Below are 24,649 nucleotides of genomic sequence, written 5' to 3'. Positions count from 1 at the left end.
GGACTACAAAATTCCACAACAAGTGGGCGAGATTTCAAACCTGAGCCTTGTTTTCCAATTATTCTAACAGAAACTATGTCATTCTTAGTCAAAGGAATACCAGGAAACCTAGTACTGCAAAATCCAAGAAATTTGCTTTCAGAAGCTTCTGGATAAGGGTCTTCTTTGAAACCAAATAGGATCAGCTGATTTGAAATTTTCATTTGGTCAGACTGATCTCTCGGACGATCCACATTGAGTTGAATTGGCTTCAGAGATTTTTGCAGCTCTGACAAACCTGAGTCAAGCAAATGAAGAGATGATTCAAGCTTTGACATCCTCAAATCATATTGTTTTAGTGATTTTTCCACAAGCACATCAAAATCCATTTTAAGACTATTATATACCTCTTGTTTAATAATTTCCATGTTATTAGCATCAAAAGCAGCAGGCACATGACTAGAGGCAAGTTTTTTAACAGAGGCCTCAACCAAAGAACCAACCTCATTAGACAGTGCCTCACTGACAACTTCTGCCATAGTAGATTTAAGGTTTTGGTCATTAAGTGAATCTGCAATTAGCTTCTGCTTGTTCTTAAGGGTGTTAATGGGTGAGGTGAGCATAGTAATCTGCTCATCAATAGATTCAGCTCCACTGTACTGGATGGAGCAGTCTGATCTCATCTCTCTGTGACTAGGTGGTATATAACTCTTTTTTGAGTTGTCACCCATGATGTAGTCTAAAGTGAACTCCAAACTAGGCTAATCAAGCTACAAGCCAACAGCAAAAGGCAAGGGATCTTCCGGCTGGCACAAGGAATTATAAATTATAAAAGGTTCTAATAACAGCGAAGCAGAGGTGTAGGCACCAGGCAGAAAAATAAAAAGACTGTACCTGGGGGGTCCCCAATTGCACCCCTGGGGTTGGGGCTGCTAGGCTTGCCTGCCTTTTCTACTGGACTGGTAGGTAGGCTAAACCAGTTCTTCAGAAAAATTCAATTGGTTTTTTATTGGTTTTTTAGTTTTAACTTGTTTTTTTTTATCTTGTTCTTCTTCAATCGCGAACTATTGAGGAAAATGACGAAATTTATGGGATAGGACATTTGAGCTCATAAACAAGATTAAGCTCCTTGCATTAAGTTTTTTTTATGTCGCTCTTTACTTTCATTAAAAGAAAAATCTGTTAGCAAAGTGCGCGGAAAAAGACGAAAAGAACCCCGTGTTTAATGATGTCAATTTTAATTAACCACCCAAACCCCATCAAGCGAACCAAGAAAGTTAGAATTGTTGAGATCAAAACACCACAACCAGTATGTCATTTATTCGATGGAGGTGAAATTCAGTCACCTGGCTATGTAAATACTAGTGTTATAAGTGATATCATCAGTGTGATTGAAACTATCCCCAATCCATATGACTATAATGGGCTTATCCAAACATTTCAGAATGAGTCTGAGGATATATTTAATGCCTTTGATTTAGACATGATATGCTTTAATCAATCTCGTATTAATGCATCATTATCATCATCTATTAACACAATTGACATTGTTGACACATTTCAGAATGATTCGAATAATTTATTTGAAGAATTTGATTTGGATGCATTTTGTGATACTCTTACCTTGTTGAATAAAAAGAACCATAATAGTAATGGAGGACAACGTTTAAGAGAATATAGAAAAATACATAAGAAAATAGTCCATTGATTATTATGTCTGACTCAAGTGCAGAAGGAAATCACGTAACGGGACTTATAAAAATACAAGAAATAAATAGGCATGGTCGATTGTTCAAAGGGAGAGATTTGAGGCGGTTAGCATTGATAAATTTAGCAAGGAATTATTAAGTTAGATCTTCATAAATATTAATAAGAAATGTTTATATATTTTTAATTTTATAGTTCTTAGGGTTTTACAGATATGATTTTTTTTTATATAAGCCCAAGTGTCAGATTACCATCTGAAAGACAAATGGACCATCAGAGAATTTTTCAAGCATCATGGGAAACCCCCAAAACAAGCCAAATTACTTAAATGATATTTCATTCAAAAATAGTAAAAGTTAATACAATTTTCTATAAACTTACGGCTATCATTAATCAGGTAAATTGTTATTCAGTATCTAAGCAAACCCAATATTCCATTTCGAATAAAAAGGAACAGAAGAATGATTTGTATACTCCTTAGTAATATTCTAACTACTCAAAGGGTCAATGGAAGAACTTTTACCTGAAATTCATTTTATTTTACTTGCTAACATCTAATTTAACATCTGCATTTTAAAATTCTGTAGTTTTCCCACAACTCCTACATCTATAATTAATATTTTTCTTTTCCAATCTTTAGAGATAAACTGAAACTCCGTTTGCTTGCACCAATAACAGTGTGGATCGTAGATAATATCAATAAGGTTGCTTGGGCTGTATTTTTTTCTGTCTTCCTTAAGGTGTTCTGTTAGAAGAAGATCTAAATGATTTTTATGTTCAAACACAACGATGTATTCAGTACTTTAAGAAGGCTTACAAAATAAATAGGATGAAAATATCTGGTTTCCTTGTACAGTCTATAACGATGGTTTAGTTATAATGTATAAGTACCCAACTTAATAGCATAATAGTATCGCTCTTTACTTTCATAAAAAAAAATATGTTAGAAAAGTGTGCGGAAAAAGACAAAAAGAACCCCGTGTTTAATGTTGTCAATTTTAATTAACTAATAAGCACAAATAATAAGTTCAATTATTAAGCTCTTTTAAAGGCATCCCGAACAGCAAACAGCAAAATGTAGTACACTAGTAATTTGAAAATTGGAAGAAATAGTCTAAGTCTAGTGGTTTAACTTTTACTAATTGTACGGCCACGTTGTTTATTTTATACCAAAAATCATAGTTGAAATAAAAAGAAAAATTTATCCGAAATGAAAATCATTCAGCTCCATATCACTTTGGAAGAAAGGATCGGTACTTATCGGTTAGCTGAAACACACGCGAGAAGTGAAGTTTGGTTAATTCTTATTAAATAAAACAAAATACAAATAAAATATAATAGTTTAGAAAAAAAATTGGGCTATATATTTGCACATGAGGGGGGGGGGGAAAATCATTGCATATATTAAACACTTAACCTAACCTATCCTAGATACATTTTTTTTGCCCCTTCAACCACAAAAACAAACAAACTAAAGTTTAAATATTTTTCACAGAGTTAGCAATACCTTTACTAGGCAGAGGAAATCTAAAGCTAATTTAGAAGGTTTCAATAAGCGCTTTTTAATGCAATTCAATAATTGCGGAAAAAGACGAAAAGAACCCCGTGTTTAATGTTGACAATTTTAATTAACTAATAAGCGCAATTAATAAGTGCAATTATTAAGCTCTTTTGAAAGCACCCCGAACAGCAAAATGTATTACCCTAACAATTTGAAAAATTGGAAGAAATAGTCTAAGTCTACTGGTTTAACTTTTACTATTTGTACGGCCATGTTGTTTATTTTATACCAAAAATCATAGTTGAAATAGAATTAAAAAAAAAATAATCAAGAAAACGGGAATTTTGAAGCGTGCATATAAGATGCCAAATACATTTTCAACAACTCTTCGTGCACGTGATGATCTATAATTAAACACTTTCTGACTGTGTGTAAAACTGTGTGTAAGGGACGCATCAAATTTTCCATGAGTGAAAATTCCTTATTTCCTACAAAGACATCTTCATTTGCAGCAGGGGGAGTTGCATAGAAAAAACATAAGTTTTTTTTATTTCTCATTGCTTTTCCAAATTATGACCCTTCTATCATTTTCCTTCCCTTTCGTACCTACCATACATTTACAAAAAATTTTACTGTGCATCAGACACACCTATTAAATTAATGCTAAAACACTGGTGGAAATTAAAAAAGTCTGAATCACTCTTAAGTAGGTGGACAGAATATTTCGCAGTGTTTCCCATCAACAGCTCCCAGACAGTTAGAAAAATTTCAAATCTCAGAAAATTCTCTTGCAACACTGTTAAGATCAGTTGTAGATAGGGTTTCGTGTATATGGGCTGCAGCACCTTCCAAATTGCCTTTGAGTTTACTTTCTAAGTGTGTCTTTGACAATGCCAGACACTTTAGATCTTTCCATTTTGTTGGTAATAAACATGCTGAACATTGAAATTTCAGATGCCAGGTATCTGTAGGACCAAAAAAGTCAAATAATAGGAGAAAGCATAGAACTGACTATATAAGAGCAATTGCTGAAAGATCTAGTAATAATTATTCTAATTTGCACACTTCAAATACAGTATGTTCATATATTGCAAATTTTGAAATGTTCAAGTTGCAGACGTTTTTGAAGAAAAACAGACTATAATTTCAAGTTCATTTTCATATTTTTCTTATAGATTTTACTGATTAAATTGGACCTGACAATCTCACTTGAAAATGGATGCATTTTGCTCTTTCTGCCAATTCTAATGAAGCTTCCATCAGTTCCAGTGTTTATTCTTTTAAAGTGGATGCACATTGCCCTAAGTAGCATAAGCTACGGGATTTTACTTGGGTCTCTTCACATTGAAATTTTCTCGTTCACATTGAAACATAAGTACTATTTTTATCATTTCAAAATAACGCTTAGGATTAAGCGAAAATTTTGAATTGCTAGTTCGTGACTGTGAGAATGGAAAACACAATCTTGGTTAATGACAATGAAAGTAGTTCTGATGAAGATTTGGAGCTAATTCTTCACTTAAGGCAGCAAAAGAAAAAAACAAAATTGTATTCTAAAGTTGCATATGCAGTTTTAACCTAATAACATGCTACTAATTGGGTCTATCTGAATTTTCTATAGGCTGGACCTAGTGTATGCTACTACAGACTTAAGTTGGTCCTGGGAGGGTATTTTGAAGTACCTACGTCCACTCCTTCTCCCTTTAGAGGGTACTGACCTTTGACGGGCCTTTAAAAATCTTTGAGTTATAAAAGTGAAACCTTGCAAAATTAATCTTGTGCTTTAATGAAGTGCAAGAAATTATTTTCAGCTTCATAGCTTTGCTCGATTCTAATTTATGATGTTTCAATGTCTGCTGGATTCAATAGCAAAAGTCACTGGTTTTTTTCCATCAATTCTTCTGTTTATTGTTGTATAATGCAATTGAGCCTTCCTTATTTTTAAAGCCACAACCTTATTTCTGTAATTCTTTAAACTAATACCAAAATCCAAGTGTTCTAATTAGCCGTTGGTAGCAAAAGCGTTGGCTACTAATCTTATGACAAACAGAAAATGTTGGACAGATTTTAGTAAGAATATTTTACATGCATAACTCATAGACTCAACTTTATTAAACTTGACACACAAACAGGAAGTAGATTAAAATACAAACATTGGTTTCTCTTAGTATGAGTGATTCAACACCTGGTAATGGCTTGCTCATAACTTTGACAAATTAACTGACAGTCATCTGTAGGGTGCCAAAACATGAGTTTCTAATAGCATTTATGATCCTATAAGCTACAATATATATTTCAGTAAGAGATCCTTAAACTCCCCTGTTTTCAGATGGTGAATGATTGCAATAATTAGTACTGTAGGATGTTATGCAAATTAATCCTTTTAAATTGAAGTTAAGTCACTTCTTGGTAACTCCAAAAGCTGTTTTGCAGCATTGATGAATGTTCTAGATATCAACCCTTCTTTCCTATCAAGATCCTAAGTTTTTGTGAAGGGAGAAAACCTGTGCTAACTTGTTTTTAAAATATTGAATAGTATAGTCTGCATTTTTTTTTACTCTTGGCCTTTACAAGGCAGATTCAATTATTGGATCTGTGTTCTAAACCAATTTTTGGTTCAGAGCTAGGGCCTTTATTCAAAATTCTTTATAATTTGAAGAGTAGAAAATGAATAGATGTATGAGGTTTAAAACCCCTTCCAAGGTTTTATACATTCACAGGTTTTATAAATTCCCAGGTTTTTACATTGTTTACAAAGTTTTTTTTAGAATGACTGGTAAAATGCACTGGCATAAAATTTGACTAACAGTTGCAGTTTCACCTCTTTCATGAAAGCAGTTGTAAATGCTCTAAGCCTTAACATTACTCTTTAGTATCACTTACATTGTTTTCAATTATTACCAATTTGTGTTAAAGCATTAGTTTCTATGACAAGTACCAAACCAATTATCGTGTTTATGTTGCTTCTGAATTGATCAATCTATTTATTGCTTTAACTGTAATATGAAAGAAATATTACTTTAATTTCTTTATGATTTATTTATTTCTTTTCAGGAGGAAAAGATTATGGGTGCACCCAATTTTACAAGAAAGGAAAAGGGCTGTGAAAGGCCATCTAACGTTACTCAACGATTTACAGATGATGAGGAGAAATTTCTAATTTTTTAAGATTGACAAAAGCAGAGTAAGTGGAATTACTTAGTTTATTAAGGCCTTTGATAACAACAAAGAACTCAAATTTCAGAAAGGCAATGTCTCCAGAACTGAAGCTTGCTTTGACACTGAGATATGTGAGTACTGGCATGTCTATGGCAGCTCTCCATTATGAATTTCGTGATGGCCACTCAACTGTTTCACAGATACTATCTGATACACTGAAGGCGATATATGAAGTTTTGAGTCCAATACATCTGCAAGAGTCCCAGTCAGATACATTAAAAAGTGTCTCTGGCGCTTTTAAGGCGAAATTATTTTTGCCAAATTGCATTGGTGCTTTGGTTGGCAAGCATGTGCGGATTCAGTGCCCATACATGTCAGACTCACGATTCTACAATTATAAAAGCTATTTTAGCCTTATACTTTTAGCTGCTTGTGATGCTAACTACAAATTTATTTATATAAATGTTGGAGCTTATGAAACTGAAAGCGATGGGGGTGTGTTTGCCTGGTCAGATCTCGGGAAAGACATAGGCAATGGCAACAATAAGCTTCCTGATCCTCTGCCATTGCCTGGAACAATGGAAAATTTTCCATATTTTTTGTTGCTGATGAAGCCTTTCCCTTGTGCAATTACATTATGAGGCCCTTCCCTAGAAACAGACTGTCAGAAGGACAAAAATTTTCAATTACCGAATATCAACAGCTCGGCGTTTAATTGAAAATACTTTTGGTATACTCGTTCAGAGGTTCAGAGTATTTCGAACCGAAATCTTAGCACAGCCAGAAAAAGTAAAGGCAATAATTACTGCTTTCGTGTGCCTTTACAGTTTTATTGTTTCAGTTAGAGGAGCTCAAACTGATATTCAGGAGCAGTCAATGGGAAGTGGGATCTCTGAGCTTGAAAGAGTTGGGAGCAATAATTCTTTTAGAACAAACCAAGATCTGAGAAATAGATTAATGCAATATTTTTTATCTGTAGACGGTGCTGTTCCTTGGCAAAAAGAAAAGCAATGAGAGGTTCATTTTAAATAGTGCATAAATAGTGTACATCACAGCCATATCCAAGATCTTTCTTTTGGGCAGGGGGGGGGGGTGGTTAAAAAAGAAGCAAAAAAAATTTCCCTATATTTATTTTTTCGTATTTTAAATGTTATTATATTTATTTGATAGATTTTTAAGGTTGCTTCTGAATGTTTTCTGTGCTTAAATGTCAGAAACAATAAAAAAATATTTATGGTTTTACTAATTTTAACAATTTTGAATTAATTAGTTGCAAAAGTTTTAATTTATCTTCAATTCCTTAAAATTACCATTTATTATGTCAATTTTAGGATTTTATTCTAACAAAAGTAGCACTTACAACTCTACATAATTTTTTGTGGTCACGTGTGCAAAACTGCTTCATCAGTCCCCCCACCTAAAAAACAATCTTTCTAAAATATATTCTCTGAGGCCAACCTGACTCTTATACATGATAATGGTAATAAGCTTACCTAAGCTATGGATCTCAGGTATTGGATATCACAATACCTGACATCCATAGCTTAGATAAGCTTATTACCATTATCAAATCTTTCTAAAACATATATTTTTCTAGACCAGTGTTTTACATGGGACATTTGTCTTTCTCCTATGCTTTTTGAAGCAATGGGGCTTTACAGGCCTTTTAAAAATGAGTCTATATATTGAGACTTTGTGACAAACTGTGAATGAAGTGATCAATTTATTTTACAATCTTAAGCATCTCAATTAGTTATTTTATATGTTTTACCATCAGTTTCAGCTGACAGGGCTATATAGCCTACTTAAAAAATGGAATATGACTACAAGGGAAAGTAATATATAGATACTGGTATATATATATATATATTTGTACATAAATAGTGTACATCACAGCCATATCCAGGATTTTTCTTTGGGGCAGGAGGGGGGGGTACAAAGAAGCATAACAATGTTCCTAGTATTTCTAGTTATGTGGCATAACATGTATTTTTAAGTTTCTAATATGTATTTGATGTGTTTAAGTTTGCTTCTTAATAGGTTATCTGATTAAATTTCAGAAACAATAAAAATGTTGATTTTTTTAAAACTTTTAACTATTTTGCATTAATTATTTGTAAAGCTTTTAATCTATCTTCAATTCCTAAAATATAACATTTGTTATGTCAATTTTGGAATTTTTTCCCCAAAAAATTGTACTTAAAACTCTACATAATTTCTTTGGTGATGTGTGCCCAACTGTTTTATCAGTCCCCCCCACCTTAAAAAACAACCTTTTTTCTAAAATAAGCATAACTATATATAAATAGTGTACATCACAGCCATATCCAAGATCTTTCTTTTGGGCAGGGGGGGTGGTTACTAAATAAGCATAACAAGTATCCTGTGCCCTCCTCAACGCATCGCTCTTTACGCTAAAGTTTTTATTGTTTAAAAAAAGAGTTGTGAGAAAGTCAAACTTTAGCGTAAAGAGCGAGGCGTTGAGGAGGGCACAGCCCCTTTCATATACGGAATAATTTCTGTTCGTTTTAAGTTTTAATGTCGCTCCTTACTTTCAGTTTAAAAAAAAAAATAATTTAAAGGTTGCGAAAGCAGGGGGTTTGGGGGGCGGCAGCCCCCAACTGTACCTTCTAATCCCTGTACGTTTTAAGGTTCGAACTTGTGACTCAGCCTCTTTAACTCTTTAGAAAACGTAGTTTTTTTTCAAATAATTTCTGCACGTTTTTGTACAGTTTATTACTTATTATTGCTTGTTTAACTGTTAGATGATTGTGTATTCTTCTTTTCTTTCTCGACAGGATGTTTTAAGGGTCGACCTGGTAACTCAGCCTCTTTAAGTCTTTAGAAAACTTAATTTTTTTCAATCAATATAAAAAAGAAACTGAGTTTCTTTTTTAAACTTTAAATTCAGCATATAAAAAATTTTCTCTGACGGGGACTCGAACCCGGATCTTCCACATAACTGTCAGGAGTATCGACCGCTGTACTAAAGAGACACAATTGTCTTTGTATTTTTAGAATGTGGAATCTATTTTTGACGCAAGTAAATCCCCACAAAACTTGATATTTGGTATTTGGAAAACAGGGAAGGAGTGATCAGATTGAGCTGAAATTTCGAAGATAAGCTCCCAGGCCCCAGGAAAGCTTATCCTCTAAATTTCATCCCGATGCGACAACGTTAAAGGGGGCTGTGGTGGGAAAAATTAACATGGGCTCTTATAGGAAAACGAGGTTTTTCGTAAATGTAAATTCGGGGGATAATTTTTTCGGTCTGAAAATATCAAAAGGCCCTAACAGGTCGAATTCTGCTTCGAATGAGTACTCATTCACCCGGATCAGTTGCCAACTGTGGCCTCTAGGCGTGGCTAACAAGAAAAAAAGAACTTTAAGTGGCTATATTTGGTTTTAGGAAAACAGGAGTGAAGGAGTCATTGGATTGAACTGAAATTTTAAAGATAAGCTCCCGAACCCTAGGAAAGCTTACATTTTAATCCCCTAATAATAAATCCCTCATAAACGCAATCAGGCAGCGTTAAAGGGGGGCTGTGCTCGGAGGATCGAAACTTCTGGCCCACTTTTACCCATGAAGATAAAGTCGAAGGGGGATGAAATTTTGCACGTTTCTTAGTCTGAGCTTGGGCTACAAAACGCAATTACCGCTGTCTCTCTGCGACCGCTAGGACCGGAAATCACTTAACATTGTGGTGGGTCGCCTCTTTATAGAGGCACAAGTGTGCCTCCTTGATATATATATATATATATATATATATATATATATATATATATATATATATATATATATATATATATATATATATATATATATATATATATATATATATATATATATATATATATATATATATATATATATATATATATATATATATATATATATATATATATATATATATATATATATATATATATATATATATATATATATATATATATATATATATATATATATATATATATATATATATATATATATATATATATATATATATATATATATATATATATATATATATATATATATATATATATATATATATACCTGAACCAATGATTATCTAGAGAACCACCCCGACCCAAGCATGTCATAAAACTGCATAAAAATCCGTCAAATAACTATCCTAAGACGGCAAGGTCCCAAAAATTAAATTCTGAGGACCAAGAATAACCCTGGAGTTAATCCCTCAAAGACTATGTATCTTAGACCCCAATGTGTTGAAAAAATATTCCAAGTTTAAGTCTTGACCCTATCCAATCATTATTAGATGTCGCAAAAACCAGCCTCCATGAGAAGAAGAACCAAACATGAACAATTTTGCGGAAAATATAAACTGTACGTGCAAAACTTTCCCAAAATAAAGTGTCAGAGAAGAGGACCAACGAAGTTATCATTGTCACAATCCCCATGATTAGGCCCTCAATGATGGCGTATTATTAAAACAGGAATCAAAGACAATCCGTCGAACATAGAACCTGAGATCAAGTTTTGATCCAACCATAATTACCCTTACATGTCGTAACACAGCCCTTTATTCAAGTAAAAGAAGGACTGAACGCTAACAATCTACGGGAAACATAGACTGTATGAGCATTAAACCTTCCCGAGAGCAAGTGCCCAAGAAGAGTTACCCAGCCCAGCGATCAAGATACCCATTTCATGTAATCCATTCCCCAAGGGTTATGTACCAAGTACACATTTGAACAAATCTATAACACCAACCACTCGTAAATTACGTAACAAACCACTAAAGGACAATTTTGTGCAAAAAGTAATACTTATTATAAATATAAACGAATATCACAATAACCACGTGCCAAAAACAACAAAACAACAAGAAAAACAATAAAAACTGAGCAAAAACAGTAATTAATTGAAAAGACGCGCAAAATAAACTTATAACAAATAAATAACATCAATCCCTTGTAAATGACGTAACAAACCACGCACGTATAATTTCGTGCTATTATTCATACTTATGAATAATATAAATGCTTATCCCAAGCAGCACGTGCCAAAAAGTTAAACACCACGAAGACAATCCATAAAAATTAGCCGACCCAGTTATTGATTGAGTGGAAGTTTAAAATAAGTGACGACGTATGTGAGTATTATAGACACGTAGAATGATGAAGTAAGTGCGAAGTTTTATGTATCCAACTTGTAACTTTAATGAATATAGAGAAAATTTTCATAAAACAGATGAAAACAAGTGCAAGCAACATTATCCCAGTGTTGCAATCAGATATTAAGTTAAAATCTATCAGTGTGTCAAATTTTTTGTCTTACAAATTATTTTAATTCATACGTATCAGTGTGTTAAAACTTAGATGTAATAGGATGCTCTTAGAAGTCAGTTACTTATGGTATCAGTATAGCGTCAGGTGGAAGTATAATCTAGTATTAGAAGTAGTGAACGTGTACCATGTCAGGTAGTAGAATAATTGCAAAGGCGGAACTTAATTAATTAAGACCATATAGAATTATTAGCATATCAGGTGAAGGTAATTTTAGTATTAGGTGGAGGAAGGTATTAATTGTATACGTAATCATATAACCAATGTGTTAGTCAATGGAAACTCTTTGGCCCTTTCGCCAAATAGAGTGAATAGGTGATGGACTTTTAAGTAATGTTTTCATATATTCACAAAAAGAAATCATTAATATGAGAAAAAAATACATAATTTTAACTATAGTACATTTCAAATAATAAGGCACAATTTAAAAAAAAAGTTAGCAATAATAAAACAGGATCAAAATTCAAAAAACAATAAGAGAAGTAGTAAACCCAACGATGAGGACATTTCAACAACGGGAAGGATGATATGTAATGGGATCAAAATTCAAAACCTCAAAATTTTCAATTAAAGTTACTGTAGTAAAATAAAATCACCCAAAACATGAACCTAAGAATTCAAGTAACCTACAGATCGAGTAATGCTTAATCGTCCAATTTAAAAAGTAGAAAAACAATTGTATCTTAATTGGACAAACTTTGTAAAAAATCTTTCCTACAGAAAATTTAACAGCAATAAATAAATCCGCCTCCGCGGCGCAAAAATATGCAATAAATATCAGTGGGACCAAAGGTTACATGACAGGCAACCAACAATGTAGTTTAAATTTTAAGAGCTTAAATTCCCAAACTGTCAAGAAGGTAGAATTTATCGCATGAAAAAATAGTCACATTGAGATACAAATTATTTTCGTTCAATCTAGTTGAATTGGTCCGAAACTAAGTTTAGGATTATGTATTTCAATGAAAATAAATTATATTGTCTCTTAACAAGTTTCATAGTGATAAATTATAAGCCACCTGGAAACTAAGTGACATGTCATTAGGAATAAAATTACAAATGTAATACTTTGTTTCGTCGAGAAAAATTCCAAAGTGAAGTCTTAGAGCTATAAATCGTATCAAAATTCAAGTAGCCAATTGGTGTATCCCTGTCCAATAGTAATACAGGAGATACCACGAACCAATAGGATCAATGTAACACATGTTTTAGCAACGCCTGAATGTAACCTCCGGCGAAATCGGAGGGTATAGTTGCTTAGAACTTAGAAATTTTGCGTCAGTCTAGAGCCAGTCTAGAGCCAGTCTAGAGGAGTCTATCAGCCGTTTATTATGAGTTTAGAGTGAACCTTTGAGAACAATTAATGTAAGTGATTTAACTGTTGCATTATATATGCCCCAGTCTATAACATTGTCTTAGTGTCTATGACTGTGAAGTGTTATACAGATAATTTTGATATTCCTGAAACAGCTTTGTACCACTAATGTGAGTAAAAATAAATACATTACTTTCTTAATTTTGTCTCTTTATGTTAGCATGTCTAAAGATAATTTGTCCTTGTGGCTCCAACCACTCTCAAGGGAACCTGAATCCTTTCAGTCTGATTTCGACACAGTATGGCCGTTAACAGATGCTTCCCATTCAATCCGTTGATTTAATCCCCCACAAACTATGGTATAAAATATAAGAAAAATATAAAGATAACCCCCATTAAAATACACGAAAAGAAATAATAAAGGAAACCCCCCAGTAGACAACTTGGTGGTCATATGTAAATCCTAAAACTTAGTCAACCTACCTGAGAATTTTTGTGGCCAGGAAAATTAGGCTTAGGATGCTTCTTCATCAGCAAGTTCAGTAGACATTGTCTGTTATGAGTCGACCCAAAACTCTTAGTCATCTCTATTGTAATTCAAGTAGACTTTCCAAGTAGGTCTGTCTGCCTAGAGTCTAAGTCAGTTTGACCAAGTTTTAGGATTGACATGACCACTAAGTCACCTGGACTTGCAGTCCTCAGTCAGACAACCCAATTTATAAGCCAAGACAGTTGCATTAACACAAAATTAATTAAAAATTGGTTGACCAACAAGTCAATGCAGGCAAACAAGATATCTAAGCCTAAATAGGCCCACCTGTCAGGTGAGTGAAATTATGTTAGGTTAGGACCCAATTTTCGAAGCTCAGACAGTTACACTAAAACAGAATTAATTGAAAATTGGTTGACTGAAAAGTTGCCTGAACTTGTGTGCAAACAAGTGGCATAGGGTCCACTCGCCTAAAGTCTTAGACAGGCAACCCAGTTTATAAGCTCAGACAGTTATACTAACACAAAACTCATTCAAAATTGGTTGACTCAACAAGTTGCCTGGATTTGCAGGTGAACAAGTGACATAAGGTCTGCCTGCCTATAGTCTCAGGCAAGGGCAGCTGAGTTTTAAGATTAACATATGAACACCAAATTGCCTGGACTCACAGGCAAACCAGCAACCATAATAATTGGATTTTAGAATATATATCCTATAGGCCTTCTAAAAATTATGGGTATTTACTAGTGAAAATGATGTCACACTGTTAATACTAAAGAAATGCAAGAAAAATAGGTACTTTTATAATATCTGGGGAACATACGAAAAGTGAATTTTGTTTAATTATATTTAAGTAAAAAAAAATATTATACAATTATATTCTTTTAGAAAAATCTTGGGTCGGTAGATGGGCCCCTTAGGGGGGGGGGGGAAAAGCATAGCATATGATAAATACATAACCTAAACTGACCTAGGTGCCTTTTTTCCTCCTAAACCCCAAAAAACTAAAGCTTAAATATAGTTCCTGGAGTGATAAACCCCTTGTTTATAGAGCGTAAGATAGGAAATTACTAGGTAATGTTATCTGATCTTTGCTTTTCTCAAGTTGCATTCTTGCATGTTGCCCAGATATTAGAACAGTACCAAAAAAATTTAATGGAACAAAAACAGGAATTACATTAAGAACAATATTAGAGAGTCATGGCTTCTCTTAATGACAACTGTTAATAAAATAAATAAATACTATTAGATAATTATCTGTCATTGTTTATTATGTAATACATATCAGTTTATTATGATTCGTATAAAATATTTTTTTTTTTTGTTTGTACTTGCCAATGTACGCTGTTTATTCTAATTCGGCATTAGGCCATATAATTTTTGGGGGCCACTTTGGTGAGGGGGGGAGCAGGTGCTTAAATTATCATTTTAAAAATAACTTATTATTTATATTTTGCTATTTTTTATTTTATAATGGCTAACTGGTTATTTTTTCGCCATTTACATTTTTAGAATTTGAATCACTGACATAATTACTAGATACAAATCATCAGCACAACTAGGTTATATTTTGTTTATCGAGGAGCCTTAATAAAAGACTCACACTTAGTTACTTCATAATATATAAATTATTATATTTAATATACTTTGAAGTTGATACCCCGAGCCTATACTTTACTCCCCCTAGTCTGGACGCATATAGCCTATGTCAGCATGTATGAATAGTCAGCAACAAATGAACTATTTTTCTACCAATAACAGTATTTAAAGACGCATATTTTTGAGCATAGGGTTACTAGGTTTCTATGGGCTGTTCTGAGCCTTCTAGCCCCTTCAGGGCTCAAAATTAATAGTTCCTGTCAAGTGATTATTTAATTATACAGGAGCATGAAAAATTCTCATTATTGAGTTGTGCTGAAAAGCTAAATTTTGTTGAAAACTGCAGTCTAGGCTATGTACCAAAAATATGGTGTTGATTTATAATTAAGGGTATATTTTTCACCACTATGGAGGGAGGGGGGGTCTTGATCAATGGAGCTATATAGAAATTCACAATGGAATTCTGACTATATGTGTGTCTATTTGTTAGGCCAGACCATCTTAATATTAAGTTAGGCTAATCAGAAAATTTATCTCTTTTGAAGTGGCCTAGTCTAAAGAATTTTATAGTGTTTCTTTAAAAAGTGTGATATAACAAAACTAATACAAAGGTGTTGTAAAACTATAGCCTTTCCTTTGTAAGCTAATGAGCCTAATTGTGAAATAGGCCTTGGTTACCTACATTTCTATAGGCTAGGCATAGGCTAATCTACATGAAATGAAGCATTTTTATTCTATTTACCATGATGATGAATCTTCAAATGAACTTCTCAGTTCCTCGGGAATTTTGCTATGAGCTTGGACAGCAAGAGAAGCTACATTGGGTGTCACAAGAGGCTGGAACAAGTATCCTGAAATGGCATCTTGCATACCATCTAGTGCTTGGTCATCATCAAAAATATTTTCTGATACATCAGAATAGTCACTTTCTGAACTTGAGGTCATATTTTTTCACAAAATGTATTTTCACTAATATATATAACAATCAACAGATTTTGTAAATTTGAATTTTCACAAATGAAAAACATTGTCGGATTCATAAGAAACAGTCTCCGCTAAAGTTTTTCAGCTCCGCAGTTTATCATTGTTTTATTATTGATAACACTGTTTTGCGAATTTATTCTAACTAACAATGCTTATAGCAGCTAAACAAAAACTCGTAAGAAACCCGGATTTTCAGGTATGAATAGACCTAAAATAGATTAAGAGGACTAAATATGTTTTCATGTTGGTGTCCTTGGTACTTTAATGTTTTCTATAAATACATCTATTAAAATTCAACGGTCCTTTTGTTTGATCAATCTTTCTAAAAAAATGGTAACAAAAAGTAAAGCTTAAAAAGGAGGATTGAGTAAGGGAGCAGTCCCCCTCATATGTAGAATAATTTCTGCTTGTTTTAATTCTAATGCTGCTCCTTGCTTTTAAGTAAATAAATATTTTTTTTTATTATTTCTGACCCTTAGTCAAATCCTGCCAAGAAATACATTTTCATTCCCCTGAGAACTTTATTCCCCACGAAAAATACCCCCCCCTGCAAATTAAGTTTCTATAAACCCATTTGTGGGTACCATTTATTAAGAATTAACTATATTTTTTGCTAGGAATAAACATTTTTAGCAGTCCTTAGTCATTACGAGATAGCCAGACCTTTAAATTAAGGGTCTATAAACCCATTTTTGTGTACCATTTATTTAGAACAAACTATATTTTTTGCTAGAAATAAACATTTATAGCTGTCTTAAACAAATGTTTTTTTAAATTTCAAAATGGATTCTGGAATTCAACAACTTATTCATGTTATATAATTCAGAAGCGAAGGGGTGGGAGGCATTATCATCACCTTAGCTGAAATCCCAGGAATTCGGCAACGATTGCAGTCAGAATTGGCCCCAATGAAGTTGGAGTGCATTGTCGGGTTAGACACTCATGCTGTAACCCCAGAGATTCGACAACAAGAGAAGTCAGGCATTGCACCAATCTAGTCTGAACGTGTTGTTACATTTATCACTGATAACGATCATGAATTCACTTTCGTCATGAAGAACGAATTATTCATTTTTTAAAATTATATTCAATTAAAAATATTAAAATTCAACTGTATATTCAATTTGCATTGCTCTATTCTACTTAGGATGATTATGCATCAAGCAATCCCCACAGGAGGGGAAGAAAAGTTGAGGTTATGACGTTTGAGTCCTTTGGATGTGGTATATGCATGACTATAAGTACCTCTAAGAGGGGTGTCGATATAAGCTTTCATTCATAAACGTAGCTGTATTGGTCTCAGGTGTCCTTATGTTGCAGTGGGTTGCTAGTAGTAGTTGTAGTAGTATTTCATGTTTTTGTATGTCATTCATACTATAATATATAAATTTTCTAATATTTTCTCGATAAAACGTACTTTTGTTGACCATCGTCTTTAAACCTAGGCTATAGACTGTACATGAGAGTCAGATATTTCAATTTCAGAAGAAATTGCTTTTCTCTGGAAGTTCAACATTTGAACCATGAGATGGTCAGTGTCCAAAAGTATTTTGGACAGATGAAATAGCTTGTTCACCCCCTCCCTCCGAAAATGTCCTTGGCACTTAGAAGTCAGCAGGTTACGTATTTAATAAAGTACAAGATACATCGAACTGTTTGAAGAAAAAATCAAAATAAACTTCTACTTTCAGAACTCCTTAACGAAGCCCAAAATCGAATACTATTCAGTTAACTTCGATGACACTGTCAAAGAAACGAGATGTTATTGGTGCAAACAAAAGAAATTCAATTTGATAACCCGAGATTTGAGAAGGAAAACATCCCTTTATAAATGCAGGACGTGCAAAAAGTACACCGAACTTTCCGGTTATCATCACGACAAAATTTTAGATATTAGTGTATAGATTAAATGAAATTCAAATAAAAGTTCTTGCATTTGCAGCTTTGAATAGTGAGAATATTAAAAAATACATAGAATTCTATTTGAAATCTCGAAAAAGACGCTTTTCGCTAGAACATTCATCGATGAATTGAAAATTTACTATAATGATACTAGTGGATTTTTTTTTTATTTCATTATGGATTCTTGAATTCAACAACTTATTCATATTCTATAATTCAGGAGCAAAGGGGGGCATTATCATCACCTTAGCTGAAATCCCAGCAATTCGGGAACAATTGAAGTCAGGCTTGGTCCCAATGAAGTAGGAGCGCATTGTCTGGTTAAACACTCATGCTGTAACCCCAGAGATTCGACAACAAGAGAAGTCAAGCCTAACGCCAATCGAGTCTGAACGTGTTATTACATTTATCACTGATAACGATCGTGATTTCATTTTCGTCACGGAAGTGTTGAACGAATAATTCCTTTTTTTTTAAATTATATTTAATTTAAAATATTAAAATTCAACTGTATATTGAATTTGCACTGCTCTATTCAACTTAGGATGATTATGTATCTAGATATCCCCAATGGAGGGAAAGAAAAGTTGAGGTTATGCATATTTCTGAAAACTAAACCTCACTTTATTTTAAAAAAATATGCTAAAATGTACCCAATGAGGCCTTGGATCAAACACGACTTTATTAAAAATAAAATCAATGTTATTAATAAAATCAGATGTTTTTGAACTGTGATGTTCATAATTCTGAAAATTAAAATCTAGCTTTTTAAAAAAGACATGCGAAGATGTACCCAAATTAGATTCGTTTAACTTCATTAACATGATCCTCATATTTTATTTTTAAGTTTCTGGAGGCACAAACCGTTTTTGACGATTCTGAAAACTAAAACCTCACTTTATTAAAAAATATGCAAAAATTTACACAATGAGGGCTTGGATCAAACCCAAAAAAATCAATGTTATTAATAAAATCAGATGTTTTTTAAACTGTGATGTTCATATTCCTGTAAATTTAAATTCAGCTTTATTAAAAATATGCAAAAATGTACCCAATGAGGGCTTGGATCAAACCAAAGTTTTTTAAAAACCAATGTTATTAATAAAATCAGAGGTTTTTTAAACTGTGATGTTCATATTCCTGAAAATTAAAATTCAGCTTTATTAAAAAAAATATTGCAAAAATGTACCCAATGAGGGCTTGGATCAAATACGACTTTATTAAAAAAAATCAATATTATGAATAAACTCAAAGTTTTTTTAAACTAAGATGTTCGTATTCATAAAAAATAAAATAAAGCTTTATTAAAAAAATATGCAAAAATGTACCCAAATTAGATTCGTTGAACTTCACTAACATAATCCTCATATTTTATTTTTAAGTTTCAGGAGGCACAATCCGTTTTTGACGATTCTGAAAACTAAAACCTCACTATTTAAAAAAATATGCAAAAATTTACCCAATGAGGGCATGGATCAAACCCAACTTTATTTAAAATTATTAGTGTTATTAATAAAATCAGATGTTTTTTAAACTGTGATGTTCATATTCCTGAAAATTAGCATTCAGCTTTATTAAAAATTATGCAAAAATATACCCAATGAGGGCTAGGATCAAACCTAACTTTTTTTAAATATCAATGTTATTAATAAAATCAGATGTTTTTTAAACTGTGATGTTCATATTCCTGAAAATTTAAATCCAGCTTTATGACAAAAAATGCAAAAATTTACCAAACTTAGATTCGTTTAACTTCACTAACATGATCCTCATATTTTATTCTTAAGTTTCAGGAGGCACAATCCGTTTTTGACGATAGTCAGTGGAGGGATCCAGAGGATGAGGTTACAATTTTCAATGTTGAAACGTAACTAGACCGGGGGGAGAAAAATTAAACTCAAAAGGCACTGCAGCTTGGAGAGAATGATAGGACTAGGGTGTTTCTCTCCTCACCCACTAAAATACGGAAAAAAGCTATGGGTAAGGATAGTCAACTGAATGAAGATCTTATGGAGTTTCCCCCCCCCCACTAAAAGACAGAAAGACGCATTAAAGGAAACATTTAACACTGATGAAGATGACATCACCATCGAGATATCACCATCGGTTGAAGATGATGAAGTCATAATCATAAAAACTATAGTGTATAGATTTATGTGTAAATGCATTGTTTCAATAAAGCACTTTAATTTCCTTAGGGTTAATGTTATTCGTCAAAAGCTAAGAGTCTGAGATTATTCCTATATTACGCCTTTTACAAGAAATAAAAACATCTTTAGTCACCAAGAAATTTCAACTGTCAACTTGTTTCAGAATTCCTATCAAGTCGACCAAAAAAAAAAAAAAAAAAAAAAACAGTTACAACAAGGAGGTTGGGGAGAGGTGACCCTTGTAGGTTGAGATCCTTAGTGGTTCAGACTCATAATCGTCTCACTAGTTGATTTCTAAGGATTTCTAAGGATTGTTCTGAATTTCTTTATTAAAATTCTTTTTTGGCATCTACAACTTTATTAGTATCAACTTTTTATATTGACAACATTGTTCAAATGGTACTTGTATATTATACAGAAGACAGTCGAGAACCACCCAAATAAAAAATAATATGTATCTCTTAATAGTAAGCTTTCCCTGAGATGCCTTACCTTTTTCGTTTCTGCTTTCAAATCCTCTAAAATGTCAATTAATCTCTGATGTTTCTTATTTTCTGGCAACTGTGTACAGATGCATTTTAAATTCCCTTGAAACCTTCTAAATTTATAAACATGTTTCATGGTGGATTTGTGATATAACAGAAATTACGTAAATTCAAAAGAAATCGGGTCTGATGTCACTTCCCGTTAGTATTTCTAACCGGTGATTGACCTAGAAAGAGGCGCATTATCTTGTTCGTACACGGATTCCAGTCATCTGATTGGCTGTCATCTTGTACTGGTCGTATTCATACACCTGTGATCTTGTACCGGCAGTATTCTAGCTCATTGGAGGTCAATGATCTTGTACTGGTGGGGTAAAAAAAACTCATTATAATTAAACCGCCTTTGGATTTTCTTAACAGAGTTGGACAAGACACCGCCTTGGTTTTAATTCTGGGGGGGGGGGATATTACCTACTAGATTTTGAAAACACCGTTTTTTTAGTCACAAATTATTAAAACAAAAGTACCTTACCTCCAGCCTATATTTTGATAAATACTATTTTTGGTGTATCTTCATAAGTAAAAGTAAACAAAATAAACCTTTACACCTCCCCCAATCATATTAGTCGATTTTCATCTCTATTGATATGTGAAGGTACATGCTATGAAAAATTTTAGCCAAATTTTGATTATTCTTAAGTATTACTTCGCAGATTGTCTACGTAACAACTAGGCTAGGAACTGAATTGGCCGAAACTTTTCTCGTATCTACCACATAAAGATCTAATTCAAAAGTAATTTTCATGAAATAAATTAACTATTCCCATCCATTTCCTCAAAAGGACACTGACATTTTATAATCTGTCATAGAATATTGCGCAATAGGTGCTCGTGGGCGGAGCTTAAAGGCAAGTCAGGAATGCAGGCACCTTATCGGCTTATCTCTATGCGGTGCATGCATATATGTAACAAAATGAATTCGTCAAAACTTTCTAGTTGTGAAACTAACTTACGAATAGATTTTATAGATTTTAACATGGATTTAAGTTTTGACTTAGAAAAGCCTTCTGATGTTGATGCATTTTTAAATGAAATTTCACATCAAATCAGTGTTGAAATTTATTACATAGATTTCATTGAATTAAACGTATTTGATGAATATCCAAGAACAGTTACGAGATACAATATAGATGGCAAAACCAAGACACAGTTAACTTTTAATACAAATTTGGCGGGACAGCAATAGTAGAAAACAATGTAACAGATGTCAAACAGAAGACTAGGAAGAAAAATATCAAACTGGTCAAATCAAACACGAAAAAGGTTAAACAAAATCGAAAGGTTGCAAAAAAAATTAAGGGACAAAAAAAAGCTGATAAAATAATGTTAAAGAAACAATTTTGAGATCTTTTGCGGGAAAATCAAGCTCAATCTCTCGAAATTCAACGCCTGAAAGATGAGGTAAGTATACTTAAAGAGACAGGGTAAGTAGACTTAAGACTCTAAAATCCTTCTGGAGGAGCTCATAGGTTTCGTAAGAATTTATATTTTCGATGCTGAAATGCTTATAAAAAACAATATGCTTTTCAACTTCAACAAAATTTACAGGATTACACCTTGGAAATTTTCCGTTTTCTGAATATCAAAATTATTTATTCCTTAAGCTAATTTTACATTTTTTTTAAGTTAGTTTTTATATTATGCTTGTTTTTCTTGAAGATGATCTTTTTGCCTTAAATTTGGATATATATATATATAGAGAGAAAAAGAACATCTTCCTAGGACTTTTTTGGCATAGAAAATAATAATTTTAGAAAAACTAGGCAAGATGAAGAAACACAATCTTCTTCGTGATACCCCTGTTAGATGAGCAGATAATACTCGGTTCAAAGCAAGTGAGGGGGACCTGTGAGCTAGCTAAAACTACCAAAATATGAGGGAGTCTGCCCCGTCCGCAAACTTCGGTCCCAATAACAAATACTATAGCCTATATGAACTATGGGCAAATTACATAACTTAAAGGACCTTTCGACTATTTACACTCAAAAAAATATATCAAAATTTTGACTGGACACCTTCGGGGAAAAGAGAGGTCTGTGAGGGGAACTAGTTACCCTTTAATCATTTTGGTCATTTAAAAGGGTACTGAAGCTTTTGAATTCCGTTAAAAACTTTAAATATGAGTTGTTTTACTAAAGCGCAAATCACGATTCAACCTTTAGATCGTTTAGGGGCGCAGTTTATGGTAATATTATGGTAATTTATGTTTGTTTTAAGTTTGAATTACCATATAATATGTATTTACCTCTGCTCATTTTTGGTTTTAACATTTCTTCAAATTTCTTTATTTTTTGGGAAAATATTTTTTTAATTAGTCTGAATCGAAAGAAAACGATCTATTTGATATATTTTTGTACAAACCAATAAGATCAATCGGAAAAAAACAACACAAAAAGAGTTGTATTAGGTGTTGTTTTTACACGATTAGGCCTACGTAAGTCTAAAAGGTTGGCGATGGTCTGATATTTGGCTACATATTAACCATGCCTTCACTTGGAGTGTGGGAAGGATATAGGAAACTTGAAAGGGTTCTAGAAATTGCACAGCTAAAAACTATTGATGAGTTATAAAACTGTTATATATTTCAAAAATTCTGAAATTGACAGTGTAGGAGATTCTCAGCGATTGCTAATTTTGGGAACCCTAGCTTAAAATTTGGTCCACTGGTGAAATCGTCTATGATACACTGCATTCGACAAGTAAGGTTAAGGCTTTGAATTGCCGTTCAACCCTATGTACCGGAAATCATTTGAGCACCATTAAAGAAGTGAAGCCCATTAGGACTTGAGACGCAGTTCTGGAAGATGCCAAAAAGTTTATTGACAAATTTTATGCTTCCATTGAAAAATTTGGGTCTGCTGAGCATCTAAACCGTTTGAGCTAGATTAAAGCACAGATCAAAGAATCAGATGGTTACATCATGAAAACCGAAGAATACAAACATGGTGCTATAGTTGCCTGGAGGAATGCTCCACGTTGTCCTGGACGTATCCAGTGGAAAAAGGTACAGGTATTTGATAGTCGTAGTGTTGGTACAGCGCAGGGAATATTTGAAGCCATGTGTACCCACCTGCAATACGCCACAAATGGCGGGATTCTTCGATTGGCAAGGACGTTGTCTCCACCCCGTCAAAAAGGAAGATGCAACTTTCGAGTGTGGAATTTAACTATGATTAGATATGCATGCGATAAACAACCTGACGGCACCTTTCTTGGAGACCCTTTTAACTTGGAGCTAATTCAGGCTGCTCAAAAGCTTGGTTAGGTTGGAATAGGGACGGTACAAGATATATTACAAAGGAGGTTTCAAGCTGGTTATGGAGAGGCGCATTTCTTTGTAATTCAATAAAATATGATTCTTCAAGTACCGCTTCGTTATCCCAAGTATGAAAAATTCAGCAATCTTTGCTACAAGTGGCTTGCCCTCCCGGGAGTGTCCTGCCTGAAATTAGATTGTGGTGGTTTAAAATTCAGTGCTATACCCTTCAGTGGCTGGTGCACAGATTAAGAAGTAGGATCACGTGAGCTAGGAGATAGACATAGATACAATCTCTCACCTGTCATGGCTGGTATACTGGGCCAAAACACAGAAGAAAACGATATAACTTTTCGGGTATTTGACGTCAGCTTTAAGTGTTTATATTGAGTGCACAGTTTTCGGGAAGCAAAAATCACCATCGTTGACCATCAGACAGCTTGCGCGACTTTTATTGAACATTTTAAGAGCGAGCATATAGAAAGAGGTGGGTGTCCCACAGATTGGGTTTGGGTCAACCCGCCTGGATCATTTACAACTCCTGTTTTCCACCACGAGGTTTTATTCTACTGGATCAAACCCTTGTACGACTATACAGATCAGCCACGGAAGACATATAACTTTCGGAAAACATTTCAGAGGAACGTTAGAAAAGAGAGAAATTAATTACTTGAACAGGTTTAGGCAAATGGCAAGGACAGCTTTGTTCGCTCAAAGGAGGTTCATGAAAGCTTATGTTAGCAGAACGC

General features: G+C 33.4%; 1 protein-coding gene and 2 pseudogenes across 1 annotated transcript in view; 2 read left to right on the top strand and 1 right to left on the bottom strand.

Moving 5' to 3' along the window:
* Positions 1-24,649, top strand: part of LOC148946500 (uncharacterized) — a 97,106-nt gene that overhangs the window by 68,870 nt on the left and 3,587 nt on the right. The window lies entirely within an intron of this gene.
* LOC148946503 (uncharacterized) lies at positions 4-710 on the bottom strand (annotated as a pseudogene).
* Positions 13,196-24,646, top strand: LOC148946502 (nitric oxide synthase 1 pseudogene; annotated as a pseudogene).

This window comes from Artemia sp. Qi Xiang Cuo, chromosome 12 (assembly GCF_049724085.1).
Source record: "Artemia sp. Qi Xiang Cuo chromosome 12, ASM4972408v1, whole genome shotgun sequence".
NCBI classification, from domain to species: domain Eukaryota; kingdom Metazoa; phylum Arthropoda; class Branchiopoda; order Anostraca; family Artemiidae; genus Artemia; species Artemia sp. Qi Xiang Cuo.
Note: the sequence above shows the minus strand (reverse complement) of the source record. Positions and strands in the feature narration are given on the sequence as shown.